Below are 25,477 nucleotides of genomic sequence, written 5' to 3' on the forward strand. Positions count from 1 at the left end.
TATTATCACTGTTTTTTTAGATGAGGAAACTAAGAGAAAAAGGGCTAAAGTACCTTATTTATGGTTCACACTGAGGAACTGGAGCCCCTTCTCCTGGTCATTTCATAGTACCTTTTCCTTGGCTGTCACATTTCCAGTCAAAGTTAATCCAAATTTCTTTCTCTCTAGGGATGAAGCACTGAGCGTTCTTGAATTAAAACTTCCTATACGTATGCATATTTCCACACACTGATATCAACTGGACATATACTACACAGCTATACCATAAATAATAGTTGGATCTTAAATGCACTTGAAAATCTTGATGAGGGATTTGAAAAAATTTTCAAACATTGTAGATTTATATAAATGTTAGTAAAAATGTATTTTTCAAGGATACTATGTTTTATGAAATAACACCTGAACTATATATATATATATATAATAGACTATTTTAAAAAATAAAATGTAAAGATATTTAACATAGCATATATAACTTATATGTTATTTATAACTTAATATACTTATATGTACCTAAATTACATAATAGTTATATAAAAATATTATTACATATTACTAAAATATTATTACATATATTTACATAAAAAGTAAAACTTAATTATTGGCTTATGAGTAAGAAAAGGACATAATATACATAATCATTTGTTCAACTCCATTTCCTCATTCCTTGGGAGTATTAGCAGGAAACTTGGTGTTTATATGCATAGCTTCATTGATTTTTCTGTCCACTCTTGCAAAGGTAAATGGACAGTCATGATTGCATTTCCTGAGGTTGGTCTTTGTGTTTCTCAGAGAATATTGCTGTGTTCTGCAGAGTCAGGCATCAGACTCTCAATATCTTCCAAAGGTGGGTAAACTCAAAAAGGAATTCTTGATGACATAATCTTGCTTGAGAATGATGGTGGCTTATGTTTGTAAAACCTCTTGATCCCTCCCAACGCACTACTCTTCTGTTGTTTTATTGGATCCTCACAATGGTACTGTGAGGAAGATAAGAAGAATTTTGTCATTTCCATTTGCCCAGGAGAAAACTAACACTTAAAGAGGTTAAGTAACTGGCATGTGTATACTGATAAAGGAGACTTGGGCCCAAATGTTCTGACGCATAGCTGGCGAAAAGGCTTAACAGAGGTCTGATTTATCTTTGCTTTTAGGAAAATAAAGTCCCCTCCATGCCATTTAGAGACTTGTAAATAAATTTCCCAAAGGGTCTTCCCCATTTGTAGATATGTGATGGAATCTGCTTTCCTCCCCCTGTACTTCATTTCACACTGGGTTCACCCCCTCATTGGCCAACACTTACCCATTTGCTCATCCTGACTCTAAGCTTGCAGTTTGGAGCCTGTTTTTTAGTAGATCCTGCTAAGCAAACCTTATTTCTATATCTTCGGTCTTTCCTTCTGGAGCATTAATTCTGGACATAAATGTATTAGTAATGACTCCTTCATTCATCAGTTGCTGGGAATCATGCCCTTTGTGCTTGCCTTTTTTCTTCTCTCCAAGGTAGCTCATATGGCTACATTTTGACCTTACAGGTAGACATGGACAACCAGCCTACCCTGTGTAAAGAATATGAACACATTGTTCAAGGATAACTAGGTGATTTTAGCTTATGAATTAATTTATTTTGCACAGTATGGCTTTTAAGTGTCAAATATCTAAGTCATTTTTTTTCTAGCCAAAGGTTAGTCTAAGCAGTAAGACCCTGGAAGGACATGGCTGCCATTAAAAGTCTTGTTAGACATTTAGGAAATATTGCTAGGGAGGACACAGAAACCCAAGAATATGATGATATCAAATATAAAGAGGATTATAAAACCCTAAATCAAGGGCAAAATAGAAGAAAGAAAAGCCATTAGGATGACAGCCCAGAGCAGCAAGCCCATGATGGGAAGTCAGAGGTGTACAAAGGGATCTTTTGGGAAATTGCCAGAAATGAACCTTGCCAAAGGCTGCTGGTTTTGCATTGAAAAGGACTAAAGACCAAATGAGAACTCATGAATAGCATCTTATCTAACACTTGTTATACAGTGTTGGATTATCATCTTACAGAAAACCCATCCTGAGGGTTATGCCAAGATTATTAATTAAAAAAAGAGCAACTTATATGAACTAAAATATATTAAATACATAGAGCATCTCAAAATGTAAGCCCACAGCCTGACGAATTAAAAATAGAACCCAGCTGTGACATTCACACAACAGTAAGTCAATATATGTTAGATTTAAAGTACAAAATAGTTTACTGTAGGAATAAAAGCATACACTATTTCTTCATATCGTAAGTCAGCGCCATTTTTTTTCTATTAGAAAAATTTTGTTTAGGTCACAAAAATGTATTGTGAATCATCTACCATATTCTCAGTGCTTCCATCATTTTAAAATGTGTTCCTAGGAATGCATGTAAATGGCTTAAACATGAAAACCAAATGACACAATGATGATATACAGCTGAGCTTACATTGTATACATCTTTTATGACATGTTTCGCTTGCGTTAAGTCTCTATGGCAATAAACATCAGGGAATAACTTTTTACTATTTGAACTGAACACAAACTAAAAGCAGAGAAACTATTTTTAAAAACTGTCACCTGTAATATGGTGCCGATACATTATAATGGAAACTGTACATATTACACGTTCAGGCATTCATTATCAAGGGTTTACACCAATGAGAAAAAAAAATATGAGAACAAAAATACAAAAATACAAGATAGATTACATTGTATCTGTTTATGTCACTTTTTATTATATGTATTGGTTATAAGAAATCATTCTTGCCTGACAGCCTTTACTTTTTCCTATCAGATTATAGAAAAGCTAAGGCATCCAAAGAAATAACCCATTATGTTATTTCATGAATGGAATACCAAAATTTGCCTACATTTTGCCTAGACCATGAATATTTACTAGGGTTAGAGCTGTAAGTGGATCTACTTCAAAATTCTCTTAATTGGAACAAAAAGTCAAATGGACAACTAAGAAGCAATTGCTTATACAGATATTAAGTGTTTTCAGGGGAACTAAGAAGGTTTCAGAAAATCGTGAATATCTTAGGTTCTCTAAACCAGCTTGACTGAAAGTAGTCTAGTATAAAGAGTAGCTAAAAATAAAATGTTAGCTAAGGGTCCTAAAGACAACTGTGGAGCACACACAATAGCATTAGTGAGGTGCCAGATGACGGAGCAGACTGAAAGGTCTGTCCTGTAGAAAGCTGTTATTGGTAATGAATTCTTGAGAAAATACTCTCAACGTAGAATGTTGAGACAGTTGGGTAGAGTTCTGTTGTTGTTGTTATTGGAAATATTGCTTATTTTAGATTCCCTTTATTAATAGCTGGTTATTAAGCCACATGGCTTATATATAAATAAACCAAACTGGGTTAAGACAATAACATTTGGATTTACATTCCTGGCCAAAGCATGCTTCTGAAGAATGAAATGCCCAAGTAACATGACCCCTAGTTACCGAAATACACAACTCTCCCTGGTACTGAAACCCTGTTGTAGAAGTCACAGGGCATTAATCCTAATGTTTAATGTGTTCTATTTTACAGGGAGAAAGTCATGGGAACATGCCCAAAACATTTCAGCATATATCCTAGGAGCCTTTTAAAATAGAACATTATCTTAATTAAGTGCTTAACTCTTTTTAAAAATAAGACATTTAAAATTCAGATTACTTATGCCAAACTGGGAACTATTCAGATGATTTCTGAAATTCTAGAAAGTATATAGATGGTTGTTATCTCACAGGGAAAGTACCACTGAATTTGAAAAGACAGAATTATGCTGATGACATATGCATTTATAAAAGAATAGATACTGCTCCACAGTACTCAGTAAGGGGTGGTGCTTAATATTGCTCACCCAATCCCGGCACAAAGGTCTTTACTATGCTTTGTAGAGGTTTCCAGCCCTTACATTGTCCCTTGTCCTCATTCCATTTCCCTGGAGCCAAATAAACAGATACATTATGTTTTTTTAATCACACTTCTAGTTCTGAACAACTTCCACTGGTATCATGATTGACAGTCCTTTCTAATATCACTTCTTTAGCTTTTGATCTTTTTTTTTTTTTTTTTTTCCTCATTCAGAATTCAATAGGGGGTCTTTGGTCTAAGTGCTTAACATTCTTTAGTGAGCTAAAACCCTGGTTTCTACATTGTTTAAGTGCTTCCTCCCTTGGCTACACTGTTTCAGTTGAACAAGGAGGCTGCCTGCCCCCCATCATTTACATAAGTACCCAGCTTTGGATACTTGCCTTGACCCGAAGAAATGGAAACAGATAAATGGGGTCCATAAAGTCCATATGTCTTTCTTAATTTATACATGGGGGTATTAATTTAATAGTGTGTTTCAAAAGCAAAACAATAGCCAGAATATTAATTGAGTACCTGCAGTGTGCCAGGTATATAGAAAGTTTTATCTTATTATAATCACATCCATGAGAGGATAGTATTATCCTCTCCATATTTTTAGCCTAGGAGACTAACTTTTAGGTGAAAAGGTTAAATAACTCAACTGAGATTGCCTATTAATAAATTGTGGAACCAGAAAAAAATCGTCAGCATCTACAGCACCATGATGTTTAACTTCAAAATTGTTACTGAAAATTAACTTAAAAATTGTTATCTAAATTTGTACAAGTAAATGGCCTATGAACACTTTACCAGTAGTAAACACACACACACGTAATACGCACTGATCACTGTAAGAGGAACCTAGTGGTAAGTCTCTGGCCCCTAGTTAAGAGAAACTAAGACCATGAAAATCTGGATTTGACCCAGCTTCTCTTCCCCTCTGTGTCTCCATTGTCTAATGTATCATGATTTGCCACATGACTTTCTGTAGCCTTGTTGCTTCATTAAAATAGACACTGGAACACAATGGTTAGGAACATAGCTCTAGGGTCTCACAGGCCTGCAATTCCTGAGCTGTAGGACTTTGGGCAAGGGACTTGGAATCTTTGAGTTTCATTATCCTTATTTATAAAATAAATTACAGCTATTTCATTAAATTTATTGTGAAGATTAAGTGGGGTATTGTTCATATGCTCTTAGAGTTTCTGGCTTACAGGAAGCTCTCAACGTCTATTACTGCTATACTATTTGTAGTTGTTATTTTTTATTTATAATAGTATAGGAGGCATCATTCTCTTTGGTAGCTGCTCAGAGATGAGTTCTGTTGGCAAATATTTAATCCATTTAACTTCCTGCTATAACTGTATCTGTTTCTTGTGCTGTTTTACAAATACACTAGCATACTGGAGGTGTGGCTTTTCTCCAGTCTATGTATGCTTTGAGAAGACTTCGTGGAAGATACCCGCTGCTGAAGAATTCCTATGTTGACCAAAGAAAACTTCTGCAACTATAGGAAGTTTATAAGTTATTTTGGTGTAGGTCCAGTGGAGAGTATTTTTTGGCTGTGTACTATTCAGATATCTTATAATAGCATATGCTTCCTTAGAAACCTCTGTGATGGTAGTTTCTTGCTGCACGCTGTGCTCCATAAATCTGGGCTCTGGTAACTGAGGGTTGAGATTTTCTCTTCTGGACACCCCAGGTTTGGCCACTGCACAGGTGAGTTACCTATTCACAATGATAACAAGTGAAAGAGATGATTTAATCTAAACCATTCATCAATTTAAGACAAAGGAAATGGAACTCCATTTCTGACAATGGTGGAATAGTTTTTTTGTTTTGTTTTGTTTAAAAGATTTTATTTATTTATTTGACAGAGATCATAAGTAGGCAGAGAGGCAGGCAAAGAGAGAGGGGGGATGCAGGCTCCCCACTAAGCAGAGAGCCCGATGGGGGCTAGATCCCAGGACCCTGGGATCATGACCTGAGCCGAAGGCAGAGGCTTTAACCCACTGAGCCACCCAGGCGCCCCTGGAATAGATAGTTTTAAAACCAAATATTCTAGAGAATAACTAGAAAATGTGGATTGAGTGTAAATAAATTGTTTGAGGGAATTATAGAGATACTAAGATAGCAAGCATATGTTTGGATAATATCTGGAAAAGAAGAGAGGGTGTGCCACTCTTCCTTGAACTGACTACAGATGCTTAAGAGGCAAAAACTAACTAGAACTTTCTATAGATTACAAGATTAGGGGAATATAAACTGAAGTTCAGGACCTACTAAGGAAGAAGGGTACTGTTAAGGGCAATCAAAATATAGATCATTCCCCATAAGGACTGAAACTAAGCTTCGCATCTTAGTAGTTACTGGATTGAGATGATTTTCACTAGCCTAGTTGTGTATCAGAGACAAAACTGAATTCCCCTTATAGAAGGTTACATTGTAGAGAGCCTTAACATAGCTCTATAATATTTCATATATAATGCTAACTTAGTAATCAAGCATACAATTGAATGTCATCCTGGCTCTAAACTGGAAATTTTTTTTTTTTAAGATTTTATTCATTTATTTGACAGAGAGAGATAGAGACAACAAGATAGAGGATACAAGCATGGGGAATGGGAGAGGGAGAAGCAGGCTTCCCACAAAGTAGGGAGCCTAATGTGGGGCTCGATCCCAGGACCCTGGGATCCGACCTGAGCTGAAGGCAGATGCTTAATGACTGAGCCACACAGGAACCCCTAAACTGGAAAATTTTTAAAAAGACAATAGAAACTGATTCCTACAAAGTCAGATAATGGAGGTATTTCTAGCATCTTTAAGATATTATATGATTAATATACTCAAGTAATTAAATAAGATTGAGAATTAGAATTTCATCACCTAACTGGAAACTCGTAAAAAATCAAACAATCACATTGTTTGGCTCAAACTTTTACAATAGTATATATGTCATTTATGTGTCAGTAAAGCTGGGAAAAAATAAAATTAAAAATCAAGAACTAAATAATGTAATAACTGAAATAACTAATGGATAGGATTAATATCACATTAGATACTTCTAACGTGATAATTAGTGGGTCAGAAGATGGGGTAGATATATAAATACAAAAAACATGACTAGGAAAAAAAAGAATGAATAGTTACCAAAAATAATATTTTGGGATATAGGGAAAATGCCTTGTATATGATGAAAAAGTAAAAGAGAGTAAAGTTGAAGCAATATTGATGAGATAGTTACCAACAAATTTCAAACCAGCATGACTGTAAAACAACAACGACCGTCCTAAATATAATTAGAGTAAAACTGCTGAAATAAAAGAAAATACCTCAAAAGCAGTCAAGGGGAAAAAAGCACATTTTTTTCAAAGAAATAACAATAAGGTTAACGCTGACTTTTCAACAGGAACAGTGGTAGTCAGAGGAAAAACAAAATGATACTTTGAAAGGATGGCAACATAGTAATTACAAAAGAAAAAAAATTCTATATCATGAAAAATTGTCCTTCTAAAAATGCAGGTTAGAATAAAGACTTTTGTTAGTTCAGAAGGAAAAAGATTTTGTATATGTCCTACCTGTGCTATAGAACAGAGAAAATGTTCTTCAAATAGAATGAAAGCAATCTCAGATGGGAAATGCTTAGACATTTCTGAGATAATGAAGAGCAATTAAAATGTTAAGTATGTGAAAGAATATTGATTGTATAAAGGCACCTGGGTAACTCATTCGGTTAAGCGTCCGCCTTCATCTCAAGTCATGATCTCAGATTCTGAGATCAAGTCCCACGTCGGGCTCTCTGTGCAACAGGGAGCCTGCTTCTCTGCCTGCCCCTCTGCCTGCTTGTTCTCTCTCTCTTGCTCACTCTCTCACTCTCTGTCAAATAAATAAATGAATATCTCTTTTTAAAAAAGAATATTGATTGTATAAAGCAGTAATAACTCTTCGAGACTTATAATAAGACAAAATTACTTGCCAATAGGGACATAGAATTCAGGATGATCATTAATAGAAAAAAATTTCCTCAGATAACGTAGAGAATATCAATAGTACTATTTCATTACAGGCTAATAAATCATAGATATTAGTGGTAATCTCTAGTTACTAAATGAGGTGTGTAACTAATGAGTGAATGGAAGGAAAAAACAATCTAACAAAATCACTTTAAAAAGTGAAGAGGCAAACAAAGAATAATATATGAGACAGAAAGGAAATAAATAACACGAAAGTTCTGTATATCTACATAGGTAATTGTATTAACAGTAAATGAGCTAGGTACTCCATTTAAATAGTACAGTAATAATGATGAGTATATTTCGTGGGAAAAAAACACCAGTGTGCTTTGTGTAAGACACATCTTAAGGGACGCCTGGGTGGCGCAGTTGGTTGGACGACTGCCTTCGACTCAGGGCGTGATCCTGGAGTCCCGGGATCGAGTCCCACATCAGGCTCCCAGCTCCATGGGGAGTCTGCTTCGCTCTCTGACCTTCTCCTCGCTCATTCTCTCTCACTGTCTCTCTCTCTCAAATAAATAAAATAAAATCTTTAAAAAAAAAAAAGACACATCTTAAATATAAAAACATAGGAATGATGAAAGTAAAATGATACAGCATTAATAATAGAAAAAAAGATTGATAAATTGAACTAACTCCTGGTAGAAGCTTTTGTTCATCAAAGAATATCATTAAAATAATATAAAAATAAATCATAAAATGAAGAATGTATTCGAAACCCCTGTGACTGACAAAGAGTCTGTGTCTTATTTATAATTTTGTAATAGAAAAGAGAATTCGTACCTGGTAGAAAATGGTAGGAAAAAATGGTGAGAAAGTTTTAAGCACTGCTATTTAAAGTGACAGTTGCTACATTTTGGAAAACTTTGTTATTCTACTAAATTTGGAAAGATCAATGGGTAGATAGATAAACAGATACCTTAAGACCCAGCATGTTTACTATTAAGTATATTCCATATATATACATACACATATACACACGTACTTCACACACTATAGCACCAATAATGGTGTTATATTCATAACATCATTAACCAAAATAGTAAAAACACATGCTTTACCAGCTGGAGAAAAAACTAAATTACAGGATATTCATGCATTGGAATAATATGGAACAAAAACAATGAATGTAACAACATGAATGAATGTTGTTCATTCAACATTCAAACAAACAAAATGTTGGGAAAAAAAAGCCAGGGAAAATGTGTGTAATCATAAGCCCTGTATATAATGATCAAAAAGAGGTACAACTAATGCACAGTGTTAATAGTGAGAGTAACGATTACCTTCAAGAAAAAACAACTGTATATTGATGGAGGAATTAGTGGGGGCTTCCGCAATTTTTGTCATTTTCTAATTCTTTTTTAGAGTGGGGTTTCTTCTGTTATTGCTGTTGTTATTATTTAAATTCAGTTACCCAGCGTGTTGTACATCATAGGTTTCAGAGGTAATGTTAAGTAATTTATCAGTCGCCTATTACACCCAGTTCTCTTGCCATCGTTAAGGCCCATCACTCAATTACCCCATTTCCTCCACCTATCTCCCCTCCAGCAACCCTCAGTTTGTTTTTTAGAGTAAAGAGCATGATGACTTCCCATTTGATATTCTAATTCTTAACCTGGGTGATAGTTACACGAGCTTGTTCTTTTTATGATCATTCGTAGAGCATACAATTATAATTTTCCCTAGATGTATTTTTGCATTTTGCTTCAAACAAGTTTGTTTTAAATATAGCAGACACAGAACACAGATTTTTTTTATAATAAGTATACTCAATGCTTTCTCAAGCTCTCTTCCTCATCATTTTCTACATTTCTGGGTGTTTTTTTTTTTTTCCATAGAAAATGAAACCAATGCTTTTACATAGCAGTTGTCAACTAATGGATAGTGTCTGACCTTGTATGCTTTATAATATGCATGTTGTGTTTAGAATATGAAGTCTGTTAGAATGCTTAATGGATATAAACCTTGTACTTCAACTCAATTATGTATTTTCCTTTTAAAAATGAGCTCTGTTTCAGCAGCTAAGATGTCTTATTTAATATTTGCATCCTTAACCTTTAGGAAAGTGTCTCACATATCCTAGTATAGTCAACAAATGTTAAGAATTCATTCATCTAGCTCATATATTTTCATCACCTTCTATGTACCGTGCACTCTTCCACTGTTGTTGTTGTTGAAATCGGGGATGAGGATGGAATAGGCTGCTGATCTCATGCAATGATTGTAGATAGCTATTCTCCCTTAAATCGACTATGGAGAGGCCACTTTTTTTTCTTTCATAGTGGATCACTAAAATTCTGAAGTTCAAAAGAAAAAAAAAATCCCAAGGAATTCCTAATAAATAAGTATGTCCCCTCCAAGGATGTCATGTGATAGACAGCATTACCGAAAGGGTCTATGAAGCACCATTCTCTAATTTAGAAATGTTTCTGGCTAGAGGTGTCCTATGAAAGAAATCTCCACAGTGAATGACAGTTTCTTCCAGGCCAAAGTTATTAAGGATCATGGTCTTAGTCTTGAGCCTCTAAAGGTCCCAGAAAGACAACTGAGCATTTCTATGATACAGAGCCTTTCAAGTTGGTGTTGCTGTGTGTATAAGGAGATGGAACCATGGCCGAGGCTGCTGGTGGTAGGGTACAGTGCTTCATTTCAGCATTCCATCGATACAGTGGTAAAAGATTGAGAGCTGAGTGGTATCCTGATCAGGAAAGTAAAAATGTTATCTTGCTGTGCAAAACAAAACGTTCAGTCTTTGTCACCTCTTACTGATGAAACAAATTAGCCTTATAGGGAAGATTGAGAGAGCTGCCTATGAAATTTTGAGTGCTGCCAAAGACTCCTTTATTCAAAAGTAACTGCTACAGCCAAGTGCAATCCACGGGCTCATTTTTTTTGGAGTTCTCTTCTTAAGACCTCTCATAAAATGTAAATACTTTTGGAGGAATTAACACTAATTCAGTAACACTGAAAAGTTAGTGGCCCATAATGATTTTATATTTTTCTAAGAATAACCATGTTGGCTACCTGTGGAGAACAAAGGAGAGTGGTGGAGGGCTCTACAAAATGTAGCACAGGGAAAAAGGTTATAGTTTCTGGTGTCAGGGAGACCTAAGTTTAAATCCTGGCTCTGAAACATTTGGCTAATATGATGCTGTACAAATTACGTGATCACTCTGGGCCATACATTGTATGGAAAGGAGAGACAAAGTAACAAATGAAATGCACTTGTAACATTATGCGTAGTGTAGTGCTTGGCACCAAAATAATTGCGCAATATAGGTAATTTCCCAACTTGAAGAGAGGAAATTATAAAAAGTGAAATGGCATGTTTCTGGAGAAAAATGTAACTATTTTAAAATGTAACTTGCTGTTCAATGGTAAATTCTTCCAAAAGATGGAGGAAGTTATATGTCAATAGAATTCCAAGGAGATAATGCCCCAAGAGATGTTGCAAATATCAAAGAAGGCAAAACAACCAAAAAGAATGGAGAAAGGTTAAACAGTCTGTTGGTAAATTAATGTTAGATTGCTAGCAAAAGGATAAGCTAACAGACTGGGGAAACATGTGTTGACATGATGGGTGTGAAAAGCCAGGAAAGCAATAATGTTGGAAAAGACTTGAGAGATTGGTTGTCATCCAATTAATTAGCTGCAACACATGCCTGTGTGATTTTACACCACACCAGAGATTTCTCCCACGTGACAATGATGTGAATGCACCTGGCGTATCACATTTAACAGGGCCTCTTCAGTCCCTCAACACTGAAGGAAAATCAGAGCGATCAAGAGCAATGATTAAGGGTCTTAGCAGGCTGTTCTCTAATGAAAAAAATGAAGCAACCAAGTAACCAGACCTTGATGGGGATAGCCAGATGCAAATGAATACAAACTTGTTATAACACTACTCACTATTACATAGCCAGAAAATCACCAGCCCAGTCACATTCTCCAACACAACTCCCTAAAGTAAATACAGGGAATCAGACTGTTGGATTATAACACGGAAATCAGTGCTGTCCTTTTTGGCCAGATTCTGTCGGCAAACCAGGATCTGCTGGGTTTCCTGATGGGAACCTCTGGACAGGATCCTTTCAGTCTCTTTCCCCTCCTTCCTTTCTGAACCAAGTGTGTTCCATCTCAAACTACCACCTCGGGGTGCTTTACTCTGAACACATCAGACTACAGAGTATTGTTTAAACAGGTTCTGGAATTTTCTATTTCTCTGTCTTTATTCATCATGTTTCTTTAGCTTAAGGCTTTCTCCTTCACTTCCCACCCATGATGGTCACCCTCTTCCCTTTCCAGATTCACTTTTCCTGCTGCCTAGGGAGCTGGGTGGCTAGTCACTTTGTACTTCATCACCTGAACTTCTTGCCCTCTGGCTTCCCATTGGATTGGCCAATGAGAGGTACTGGCAGGAGATCTGAGAGTCGGAAGGGAACGATAAAGAATTTTGTCTGTGATCCTTTGTCTAAAACCACAAATTCCCTACTGTAATAATCTTTTGAGTTACAGTTATGGCTCACCTTGACCCTAACAACCTAAGAAAGGTAAGGACATCATGTACTTGTTGGCCCCAGAAGCTCTCATTTGTCCCCCTAACTCTGCCTGTACATTTGCAGTAGTTTGTTCATTAGATTTTTTTTCAATCTCTTTATTTTGAGAGTGCCATCAGTTCCTTCTCATATATGAAATCTTTCTCGGTTTTTCTATTTGAAACATACTTCTCTTCCTATGCTCTTGTTGTAATTATAACAGCTCTTACAACAGAGAATACAAGCAATTTTTCTATCCCTCATTTTGGTTTTTATTTTGATTTTTGTATTTTAACTTGGTGACAGAAAGTTAATGATCATTTTGCGATCACCCCACTCTCAAAACAGTATCAGATTTAGAGGGAGTCTCTGTAACCCTGGTAAAGTGCCGAGTAACCTATGCTCCTGGGCATTAGTCTAGTCTATTCAGTTGCACATCTATAGTGAACATGGTGATGCCAGACCCAGTTCCCTCTTTAATGAAGGGCATGTAGTTTCACTTCCTGAGATTACAGAAGACAGCCTTCACATGATGCCATTACTCAAGGTTATGACCGTCATGGAGCTGCACATACTCAGTGACAGTTTACCTTGGTGGTGTGGAAGTTCAGTCATCTCATCCAGTGCATGGCAACTCTGAAAGGCCTTTCCAGTGTCTCTTGGGTTGGCTGATGCCTTCAGCCAACTCCACTTCTCCCTCTGTGCTCATGGATTCTCCTGCCTTCCTTCTACAGATGTTGATCCCAAGGGCACTTCCTAGTAAACTTCCTGTCCACTGAACTTCATTTCAGAGCCTCCCAAGGGATCACTGCCTGCAAAAAACCTTACTTCTCAATAACCAGTTACAGCTGATGTGTCTGTCCCTGCTCCCTGTCCCCTGGCTATCTTACTGCTTCCTCCTTCTATTTGTGGTCTCTATATTATATTGACCACAAATAGAAGTTTGTGGTTACAAACTTAGTGGCTCAAAACAACACGTTTATTATGTCAGGTTTTCCAGAAATCGAGAGTCTTGCCCAGTTTCGTTGGGCTCACCAGTCTCACAAGGTGTCAGCCAGGGCTGCAGTCTGAGCCAAGCCTTGGCTAGAAAAGGAGCCACTTCCTAGCTTACCTGGTTGTGGATAGCATTCATGTCCTTGTTGCTGTGGGACGGTTTTACAGACTGTCGTCTGGAGGCTATCGTTAGCAACTTCAACTAGGCCTTTCGACCGGACCCTTCTTCAAAGCCAGCAAGGTAAAGGGTCTGTTAGCAAGATGTATTTTAATCTTATGTTATCATAAAAGCGACATTCCATCATCTTCTCTGTATTCATTGGTCAGAAGCAAGTGACACTTCCTGCCCTCACTCAAAAGAAGAGCGTCAGAAGACATAAGTAGCAGGAGTGGGGTCACTGGACCTCCCTACATTTTCTTCACCACACTCTGGCTCTTCTGAGGTTAACTATGACCTCATCTGTCTAGAAACATCAAGCAGCTGTTCTCTCCTGGGCGTCTCTGGGAATCGTCCTGGAGAGTCGGAATCAGGGCATTTCTCTCTTGGGCCAAGCAAACTCCTATTTATGTTCCCTCCATATCAGAAAAAAATATATGAAGGCTCAAAAAGGAGAGTGGGGAGAATGGAGCCTCTAGTAGTGTTGCGGAAGTGGTCGGAGTAGGGTGGTTGTGAACTGTTGCCTAGTCCAGAATCCACTCAAGGGTTTTCTCTCATGTTTGAGGGAAAGAGGGCAAGGAGAGAGAGTGAAGAGGGTTGGGAAGGAAAGAGAAGGGTAGAGGAAACAATGGTGATATTAGGAAGTACATTCTCTATCACAGACACTTAGAATACTAAGCAATTCCATTTAGCAACAGCTGGCATTTCAACAAATACTGTGATTGACAATTGAATCTTGAATTTTCTACATTAGAATCTATGCTCCTGGGTGTTAGGAGCTTGCGACTGATTCTCATACCTGCAGAGTAAAACAGCAAATTCTTCAGAGTTGTTTAAGGGAGAAAAATCGTGGACGCTCTTACTAGGCTAAGAAGCAGCAACACATCCTCTCACCATTTCATAAATTTAAGGAAGCATCTCTCTAACAGAGCCTTAAAAACAGTCCATGTTCTGAAACACAAGACTGCACATTGAATAGATAGTTTTGCTCATTGGTATCTGCCCTTTTCACTGATACTCATTGCCATAGCTTACCGCAAGCATGAGTGAATTAGGCCTTCACCACCCAGCTTGGTTGGGGGGTTGGGGAGCTGTCACAGAGTTTTTGAGCCTGTAAGTGGCTTCTGCTATTGCTCTGACATGAGTTTACCTTTCACGTCCATAAACTCTCTCTTTAAGTTGTTTAACATTATGATCTAGCATTAACAGCGTGTCCGCAGCCAACTCTAAAATCTTTACATATGTGAAAAGAATTCCAGGCATATTATGCACAAAATAATCTAACTTAGCCCAGTGAGAGTATTGAAGGTGTTCTGTGATATTCTTGGATTGCATGACAATGAAGCACACACACTGTAAGCATCATGTTTAAAATGATTGCGTGGGAAGAGGAACTAAACGTATTTTGAAAATCTTTTACATTCCAAGAATTGTATTATGTACTTACGCCATTTCATTATGTTTTTGTAATCACCTTGTAGGGTATGTATTAAAATTTCCATTTTATAGATGAGAGATCAGGTGCTTAGGTTAATAAACTGTCAATATCACAAAACTGGTGGGGGACTGACCCAGGATTTAAGCCCAAGTCTGTGTTCTATAAATCCTGTTTTTCCACCTGCCATGTTGCCTCTTGGAATTCATCAATCATATGATCTGTGAGATACACATCACACACACACACACACACACACACAGTTTCTGGCACAGAGATCCTATAAAACCCTTGTAATTTCCTAAGTGATAAGAACACTGGGAACATCGCTTGTTCTACTATTTGTCATTGACCCTCTTCCTGACACAGGGCTCATAAAACCCTTGTAAGTTCCTAAGTAATAAAAGAACCAGGAATATCTTTTATTCATATGTGGTGACTCTGGGTGGGCTCCTGAATGGCTCCTGGAGGGGGGGTGGTCATCAGAGAGAACAAACCATGATTAGCAGCTGGGAATTGCTATCCTCATTCCCTATCTTCCAGAGAGGGGCAAGAGGCTGGAAAGGAGTTAATAATTGATCATGCCTACATAAGGAGGCTTCCATAAATTCCCCATAATACAGGGTTCACAGAGCTTCCAAGTTGGTTGACCACAACCACACTGAGAGGCTAATGTACCCCAACTCCACAGGGACAGAAGTCCCTGAGCTTAGGACCCTCCCAAACCTTGCTCTGTGTTATCTCTTCATCTGGCTGTTCCCTTAATAAACTGGTAAATTTAAGTAAGCATTTCCCTGAGTTCTGTGAGCTGCTCTAGAAAAGTAATTGGAGGGGTCATGGGAATCTCCAGTCAGAAGCACGGGTGATAAGCTGGGTGTGGAACTGGCCTCTGACATTTATGTGTGTAAGGGGTCTAGTCTTGGGGAACTGAGCCCTTACCTGTGGGATCTGATGCTATCTCCAGGTAGAGAGTGTCCAAACTGAGTTGAGTTCTTAGATATCGCAAGGGTGTCTGAGAATTACTTGGTGTGGAGAAAAACCTCCACACATTAGGTAACCAGAGTATCAGGAGTGACGTATTCCATGTGAGCAGTAAAGGAGACATGTGGATGAAAGAAAGACACGGTAGGAAAGAACTGGGTTTTCCCCTACACAGGAGAAGAAAACCGAGTTTCTAATTTATAAACCCAAAGAAACATTTCTCGGGACAGCTGAGAGAAGTAAAAACAAAACAAAACAAAACAAAACCATGTAGGAAATGAGGAAGTTTCTCCTAAACTTTCTCTTCTTTCAGAAGAAGTACTTTAGAGGAATTGTTCTATTTACCCTCGGAGGACAGTGGTTTTCTGTCTGGAATTTGAGAAACAGTATCCCCCACAAACAGACTTAGCAAAACACATTGCCTCCCCCTTTTTTCTTCCCAAATAAAGATTCAAAACCACTTCTGTGACACCAGTTGAAGGGCTCCCTCCAACCCATTACAAACAATAACTGCCCAACAGCCATTCACCCCATGTATAAATTCTGTTAATCAGAAAACACTCGCTGGAGAATTAAAGAGAAGAGATGTGCGGGTGTGCAGTGAAAAAAAAGGAACCACCAGGCATCAGCCAAAATCCTTCCCTGGAATAGACTACCTTTGTCACTCGTTCATAAGAGAGAATAATAATACATAGGAAGGGAAAGAAATCCAATTGTGTGAGGATCAGAAGCCAAAGCCTGTAAGGGATGCATTAGTGGAAATTGGGTATAATCACTAACTGACTTTTATGGGAAAAAATAAGAAAGTCCCATTGAGGTAAAAATGATTCAACAGTACAAAGCCTATAACATGGAGGCGTTTGGTCAGTCATAACTGTGATGATTTCTATTATTCTTCCTGAACACTTCTTTATATATGAGAGAGGAATGAGCCAGCCACAGCAAGCTGATGCTTCACTGATGAATTCTAGAGAAAATCTCTTATGTACACAATACATAGGGAGGTTTCTGTGGATTTCCTGTGAAAGGGAATCAAGTTTCTTGGGAAACTTGGGAAAGAGTTTCTTTTCTTTTCTTTTTTTTTAAGATTTTATTTATTTGACAGAGATCACAAGTAGGCAGAGAGGCAAGCAAAGAGAGAGAGAGAGGAGGAAGCAGGCTCCCTGCCGAGCAGAGAGCCCGATGCGGAATTCCCAGAACCCTGAGATCATGACCTGAGCTGAAGGCAGAGGCTTAACCCACTGAGCCACCCCAGGCGCCCCAAGAGTTTATTTTCTTAAGCCCACTAATTGGAAAGGCATATGGCTTAAACTACAGGGAATAGGAAGTTTTAAAGGGTATAATCTTGTTTTCAATAGTGCTTCCCCCTCACTAGAAATTTAGGTCAAAGGTCAAAGAGGCGTTCATAGTAGAATCTACAGAAAGGAGGGACATCACCTAGCTTAAGAGACAATTTGATGTGGGCCCAGAGTAGTTTAATTTAGTCACGTTTTGTTTGTCTGAAAGTAAGGCCCAGTGCCTGCTATGCAAGTTTGGATGTCTCAAGGAGAAAAGTGGACAGCAAAGCATCCGTAAACTAGAAGGCCATGTTGATAAGAGGTCTTGATGTTGGGTGGAATGCCGATGAGGTGTTTTGGAAATGTCTATGTTTATGGGGCCACGAGGCAGATGAGGAGGCTTTTTTTGCATTCTCTTATTCTGTCAGGTCCTTTTTCATCCAATCTCAATTGCTTTTCTCAGCTAAGCCCCTTCTCTACCTCCTGTTTTCCGTTGGTAGAGTTCTTACTTGTTTTGTTGGTTGGCTTTCTTGAACTATGCGTGGTATACAAAATCTTCAGGAAAATGAAAACAATTTGACAGCTCACCTTTCTTTGCAGGGCTTATCCTCAAGTTTGGCCAGTCTCTGCTGCTCTTGATTGCTTAATACAGGGTTTCCCATACCTGGCATTTATCGTTTCTTCCCTGGAGAAATTGCATGATGTGAACTTTCATTGCAACATGCCAACAACTTTTTTTTTTTTTTTAAGATTTTATTTACTTATTTGACGGAGATCACAAGTAGGCAGAGAGGCAGGCAGAGAGAGAGAGAGGGGGAAGCAGGCTCCCCACTGAGCAGAGAGCCCGATGCGGGGCTTGATCCCAGGACCCTGAGATCACGACCTGAGCTGAAGGCAGAGGCTCAACCCACTGAGCCACCCAGGTGCTCCTCTTGTTCTCTCTCTCTCTCTCTCTCTCTTTTTTTTTAAAGATTTTATTTATTTATTTGACAGAGATCACAAGTAGGCAGAGGCAGGCAGAGAGAGAGGAGGAAGTAGGCTCCCTGTCGAGCAGAGCCCGACATGGGGCTCGATCCCAGGACCCTGAGATCATGACCTGACCTCAGCCACATACCTCACCTCCTGCCCGTCCAGCCAGGACTCCCATACCCGAGGATGCCAGGGTGCCAGGTTGGGCTCGAGGGGTCACTACTGTCCCTCCCCCTTCCTGCTAGTCACTGGACATACAACTCAGGAACTGAGCCATGCTCACGCTGTCCTCCAAACCTGGTGTTGGAGAGAGACAAGCCCAGGAGAGCCAGGGATCCCCCCACCCCCGATCTGGAAAGGAGAGAGGTTGGCATCTTGGCATTTTCTGGCTCTGGCTCTGCCTTTCTCCTCCTCCATGTCCCTGCTCCACCCCTTCATCTTACTCTCCCTTCCCATATTTCCCTCTATTTCGCCTTTCTGTTTGTGGCTCTGAATCTCTGCTGCTGTCTCTCTTAGGTCTCCCTTGCCCCACCTTGGCCCAGGGAGGAGGAGGGAGAGTGTCCCACCCCAATCACCCCCTCTGTCTTCTCCTCTTGTAATTAAGGACAAAATCGTCATTTTGTAACTTTTTTCTATTTATTGAACCGTATATTGTAAAAAAAAAAAAAAAAAAAAAAAAAAAAAAACCACTGAGCCACCCAGGTGCCCCCATGCCAACAACTTTTATACAACTCTGAAGTATCTTAATACTAATCCATATGTTATCATTGAGCATTCCTATTTACTATTTATCCCATCATATATGTGAAGGTGCTATATTCATTGCATCTACCTTTTGGATTGACTGTTCTTTTAGGTAAATAAACCTAAGAATTTGCTAAATGACTGATCGCTCCTAGTCTTTCTAGTCAACTCCCCTAACCTAATATTATCGTTGATAGAGGGCTTTTTGGCAAACATACCTGTGGTACCTGAGTTAAATATGTCACCGTGAGGGTCCAGCATAAAAGGGTGAGGAATGGCATGCTTCATCAACAGCAGCACAGGAATTCTCTTTGATGGTGTAGATAATAGCACAGCTGTAGTCTGGTGACAATAGGTAGGCATCGTCACTGTGTGCTGGGTTGGCAAAAATGACAGGAAAATGAGAGTTTTGATCTATTCTGATGGCAAAGCTACAATATGCTTTCTAATTATACAAATTCAATTCCTTCTTTATACATTCCCAAGACTGCAGTCTTTTCTTTTTTGATTCTTTAGGTAATGGACAATTATGAAAGAGCCATGCAAGCAAAAATGCTTTGAAAAACAGAGATTGAGAATAAAGGTCAAAATACACTCTAAATTTTTTTTTCTTTTTTAGTTTTGATTAACATATGATGTATTATTTGCCCCAGGGGCACAGGTCTGTGAATCGTCAGGCTTACACATTTCACAGCACTCACCTTAGCACATACCCTCCCCAGTGTCCATAACCCCACCACCCTCTTCCTACCCCCTTGCCCCCGAGCAACCCTCAGTTTGTTTTGTGAGATTAAGAGTCTCTTATGGTTTGTCTCCTTTCCGATCCCATCTTGTTTTCATTTTTTCTTTCCCTACCCCGCACACTCCCCACCCTGCCCCTCAAAATACTCCTTTAATGTAGGGCTTGTTTTTTCCATGGTACTGTGTTCTTCTACAGAATATATTTAGTCAAACTGTGAAAGTCTTCAATAAAATTCTAATGTAGAAATTTAGTTAAATAATTAAATGTTCCATAAATATTCAGTGACAAAAACACTTTTAGAAAATTGTGATGTACTACATAAGGAGACACTCACCTTCTTTCCCACCGAGGAACTTCATGGGAACCAGTTATGTACTTAAGAGGCTTTGGAGCAATAGAGAGGTATATGGAAAGAAATGGAGGAATATATGGGGGAGAATGGAGATTTTTATGGGGAGACCAGAGAAGAGGAGCATACGGTCACAAGGTAAACTCTTTGCCTCGTTAGAAAACCCACGAACCAGGCTATAGCCATCAAGTCATTTGGGATTTCTGTTAAATAGTTTTAACACCCAACCCTCAGGGTTCTGATACGATGCAGGAGCTCTTTAAAGAGAGATCACAGTATTTCTAGTGTGATTACTGCTATGATAAAGGATAGTGCCCCTAATCCTGCCTGAGGATTTCATTTCCTACAGGGACATACCAGCAGAACATGCACATTTCTCTGCCACTTTGTATTGGCGCCAAGAATCAAATGGGATTAGTACTCAGACCTTGTGTATAAAACTTGATCTTTATATCTGAGGAGCAGCCCGAGGGTAGGATGGGCAGCGGACTCCCAAGTTTTCACTTTTCCTGCGTTTAGACAGGAACCGTGTGTTACTCACTTTCCATAACAGAGTTGGAGATAAAATGAGGACACCTGCATTTGAGACTCCAGTGGAATCAGATGTTGAAACATAAACTGTCCTCTTTGTAGGAAACACCATCTGGCAGTGTCCTGAACACCCCTCCCCTGTCCTTCCCTGTGGGTTTCTTCATTGCCTTTACTTGTCATTTTTGTAAGCTGCTGAACGATAGTCCCTATATCTAGTTTACAGAATAGAAAACTAAACCCAGAGAAGGAAAATGACTTCTTCAAGATCAACAACGAGGACAAAGCCAAGCCATTCTTCCCCATCTTAGAATATAACCTAGCTTTCTGACAAAATATCAGATTTCCCAAACATTTTTTTATGGAATCAGCAGTTCTAAGTTGTGTATTTGAATAGAACAGTTTCAGGGAAGGCCTGTAGTTCTGATGTCTTAGGTCAGGCTCTGTGCTCTTGGCAGCTAGGTACGTCTCATACTTTGGAATCCGGTTTTTTTTTTTTATTCAAAGCCCAGCTCCTGCCGGGAGATATTACGTGATGATACACACCAAAAGTAGGGGGTGGGATATAGACCTTTTTTCCTTTATTTCTAAGCATTGTAAATAGTAGTCAGGGTGGTGAAGATGGAAACCATTGATCATGCAGGCTCTTTCAAAATGTCATCAGCAGTAGTATTGAGATGGATTTAGAAACTACAGCTAATCAGTGCATCCTTTGGCTAGCTAAAGACAGTATACGTTACAGTTCTTTTATTAATAAAAAAATACAGTCCCTTTTTTGGTCAAGTTTCTTTCCTTGTAAAAGGTTGTTTATTGCTTTTTTCCTTTAGTATCCTGTCTTGTTTTTTTATTCCCTAATTTAATAAATTGTATGCTCCTTGCCTCAAAAATGTTTAGTTCTCTCAGGCATGGCTATCAGTTTCAGGAAAGGCTTTTTAATCTGTTTGGTCAATTAGCTACATTCCTAGGAATAAAAAATTTAATTTCCCAAACAGAGAAATATGAAAATTACAGTGGCTTAAAATGAATTTTTTAAATAAAATCTTACTTTTCACATACTGAATATCCCCTCAATCTCTTGTCAAAACCAAACTAGGGCTCTAAAAGGAATTAAGAATGGATTTTCTCAGAAGACAATTTAAATTGTCCTTTACTAACAGTAATTTCATTATAGCAATCATTTGGCATTTATAAGGGTGAGGATGTATTCTGATATTTTTTCAGTTCATTTTTTCAATTAGACATTGTAAACAATAAGATATAATTAAACTTATATCATATAAATAATGATTAATCTATAATTAAGTAGAGGTGAGCCAGAAGAGGTATCTGTTCAGTGAAGAGAAATTATTTATTTAGAAATAGTCAGGATTTTGTATAAAATAACTGATAAGCTTGTAAATAACTTACATTTGGGGGCATCTGGGTGGCTCAGTTGGTTAAGCAACTGCCTTCAACTCAGGTCATGATCCTGGATCAAGTCCTGCATAAGGGCCCGCATCAGGCTCCCTGCTCAATAGGGGGTCTGCTTCTCCCTCTGACAGACCTCTCCCCTCTCACTCTCTCTCTCTCTCGAGTAAATAAATAAGATATTTTTAAAAACCCAACAACTTACAGTTGGGTTGGGTGAGGGAAAATGTCAAAGCTATGCACCTCTCTTCTTATATGTTAATAATGTATTCATCATTTCATAGAGCTCGTTTCTACTAAGGTGGACAGAAGCATTTAAACATGGTTTAGCAATGTTTTTAGTGCCAAAATTTTGTTTCTGGATAACTTTCAGAGTTCTTTATAAAATACATTTATAGGGGCGCCTGGGTGGCTCAGTGGGTTAAGCCTCTGCCTTCGGCTCAGGTCATGGTCTCAGCATCCTGGGATCGAGCCCCACATTGGGCTCTCTGTTCAGCAGGGAGTCTGCTTCCCTCTCTCTCTTTGCCTGCCTCTCTGCCTACTTGTGATCTCTGTCTGTCAAATAAATAAATAAAATCTTTAAAAAAAATAAGTAAAATAAAATACATTTATATATTATATTCATTATGTTTTACATATTATTAATATATATAAAACTTTGTTTTACTCTACCAAAAGACTTAAATAAGAAATGATTAAATACCATCACAATTCCTCAGCTCTTAGTCGTAATCTTTTTAAAAGAAAAACTCTCTTCCGAGATTATTCAATGAAGAGATGTTTTCAAAATTTTAGACTATATCTTAATATACAGGTATCATTACTAATGAAAACTGTTAGTAACAACATAAAACACATTAATCTTGTTTCTATTAGGAAATCTTCCTTTTCTCTATCACAACCTTGACTTACGCTGTCAAGCAGAAAGATGTTTAAGAATTGACAGTTGGTAGTAGCAGAGTTTCGTATGCAAGGGTCTGATACAGGCTCAGTGGAAAAGAATAACCAACATTTTCATCCTCATTGTTTTGAAATGTGCTATTCATGGAATTGAAAAGTGTTCAACTTGTCCAGGAAAAATGCAGTTATTGTTGTCTTTACCTCAGAAAGCACCTAAGAGCAGGAGCAGTGAACTAATGTGTTACTGTGTTGGTAAAGCATGTTGTAATTTACAAAGTACATCCATTTTGATCTCTTACCTCTGTGGGGACAAGTACCATTTTTTCTCATTGACCCCTGGAAAAACCAGAACTCAGGAGCGCGTAATGAATGGCCGAGTTCCCACACACAGTCGGGTGTGACCAGGTGTGGTCAAACCTTCTGCTTCGTAATCCACTGTAATTTCTCCTGAGAAGAATGAACTGAGTTAGGGAGAGGCATATGTTTGGGATGTTTTGTTGATTTTTTTAAATCCTCAACTCCAGTTTGCCCCCACACTTTGAACATGCCTATGGGCTGTGGTGTAGGCTCAGTATAAGTATCAACATGTTTGGTTCTTCACCCGTTAACATGGCCCTGAATAAGGTGTGCAACTGTTTTACTTGTGACCCCCACAGTGATTTTTACAGGAGCAGAATAGGAGCAGAGGGTGTGAGATACTTCCTGAGGTCCCTTCTAGCTCTCTCCCACATTCTGGGATTCTCCTGGCCCGAGGCAGAATGAATGCTCAGAAAATGCATGTCGAATGAATTAATCCACTACATACAAAAGTGAGTTACAGAGCTGCCATCTTTGAGGGAGAGAAGCGCTGACAGCATCGTACGTCGACAGCACTCCTCATAATAATTTTTAGCTTGATGTAATGCTGGCAAAACAAAACATTTGCAATTTGTTTCTCTCTATGAATAATTTTAGACTCTGAGTTTTGCAGACTTTACAAAGAATATCCATGATGTGCTTTTCAGCTGTCCATCAGCTCAGATGCCCTTTCAACTTCCTTCTCCTGCCACCCAGAAGCAATGTCCTTGCCTTCCACAGAGGATGCCTCTTTCAAGGTGAGAACTAACCCATGACATTTATACTTCAAGGGCCCTTTCAAAGTCCACACTTTTTACAAGTTAGAGGAACAGGGGTTAATTTGATCTGAAGGTTTAAGGAAGGGTTTTAAGAAGAGGCAGGGTCATGGGTTATGAAAGAGGAGGTGAAGACATTCCAGAAGGGGTCGGAGAATGTGGCAGAAGAGATGGTGAGGAAGCAGTAGCCTGTTGGCAGAGGTGTGCGGAAGAATCCCTGTGGAGATCAAGGAGAACTGGCCCGAAGGGGAAAAAGAAAAAAAAAAAAAAAAAGGCATGAACCTTAGGAAGAGGTCAGTAAGGGAGAGATCTTCAAATGCTAGGTTGAATTAATTAATTTCTTTTTCCTTCTTTCCTCCTTCATTTCTTTCTTTCTTTCTTTCTTTCTTTCTTTCTTTCTTTCTCTTTCTTTCTTTCTTTCTTTCTCCCTCTCTTTCTTTCTTTCTTTACCTGCAGGCTCTGGGTAGGGAAAAAAGTATATTTTCAGCATTTCCCTGAATAGAAGGAAACTTTTAGGAAGGGAAGTTCAGATTGTTTATCTTCCACTTAAACATCTCTTCTCACTTTTGACCTATAAAGAGACTAGCAGGGACTAGGTGGCTCTCCTGGAGTTCAGGCCCATGTGTATCCAGGTGTGCTGTGGCTACGGCAGGCCTCTTTAAAGGATGTCTGGGGAACAGGGGCATTCAGGCATCTGCTGACCCTTGTCGTTAACTTCTAGCCTGAACTAAGTGATACTGGGTAGGGAGATCTAGAGCCCTTTACGTGCTGGCCTTGAGCCCGTAAGCCTGGGAAGATGTCTTTCAGCTTCGTCCTGTTAATTGTTTGTGTGCCTGGAATGGCGAACTGGAGGAACATAATCCCCAAGGCTTGAAGGAGATGTGCCTTCTTTGGTCCAAGTAAAATACAGTTTATTAAAATACTTTTAATGAACTTACTCAAAATTCTACCTCACATTATTTGGCTTATATATCCTTTCACCATCCTGTAGTGACTAAAGTAAAATAATCTACTACATTAGTGGCTACTCACTGGAAAACAAAGATTCATGTTCACTAATACTTTCACCCTGGTTGACATCATTATGTTCCATGGCTACTGATGATCGAGGGAATGCTTTATCTGCACAGAAGTTGAAGACTATAAAAAGTTTATACAAAAATAAGCTTTTCTAGCTAAATCAGATAACTTAATATTTTTTTAATGCATCACATCATTTTATCAGTTTAATATGAGTACACAACGGTAATGATTTCTATAGTGCCTTAAAATATTGATTGCTGGGGGCGCCTGGGTGGCTCAGTGGGTTGAGCCGCTGCCTTCGGCTCAGGTCATAATCTCGGGGTCCTGGGATAGAGTCCTGCATCAGGCTCTCTGCTCAGCGGGGAGCCTGCTTCCTCCTCTCTCTCTCTCTGCCTGCCTCTCTGCCTGCTTGTGATCTCTCTCTGTCGAGTGAATAAATAAAATCT

At 38.7% G+C, this 25,477-nt stretch overlaps 1 long non-coding RNA gene across 1 annotated transcript in view; it reads left to right on the plus strand.

Annotated features, from left to right (window-relative positions):
* LOC122915160 overlaps positions 1 to 25,477 on the plus strand; it is a 203,443-nt gene that overhangs the window by 174,742 nt on the left and 3,224 nt on the right. Inside the window, exon 4 of the long non-coding RNA XR_006386020.1 lies at positions 23,901 to 23,990. This is a non-coding gene — a long non-coding RNA (uncharacterized LOC122915160). The remainder of the gene's footprint in view (positions 1 to 23,900; positions 23,991 to 25,477) is intronic.

The sequence above is a fragment of the Neovison vison genome, chromosome 8, assembly GCF_020171115.1.
Source record: "Neovison vison isolate M4711 chromosome 8, ASM_NN_V1, whole genome shotgun sequence".
NCBI classification, from domain to species: Eukaryota; Metazoa; Chordata; class Mammalia; order Carnivora; family Mustelidae; genus Neogale; species Neogale vison.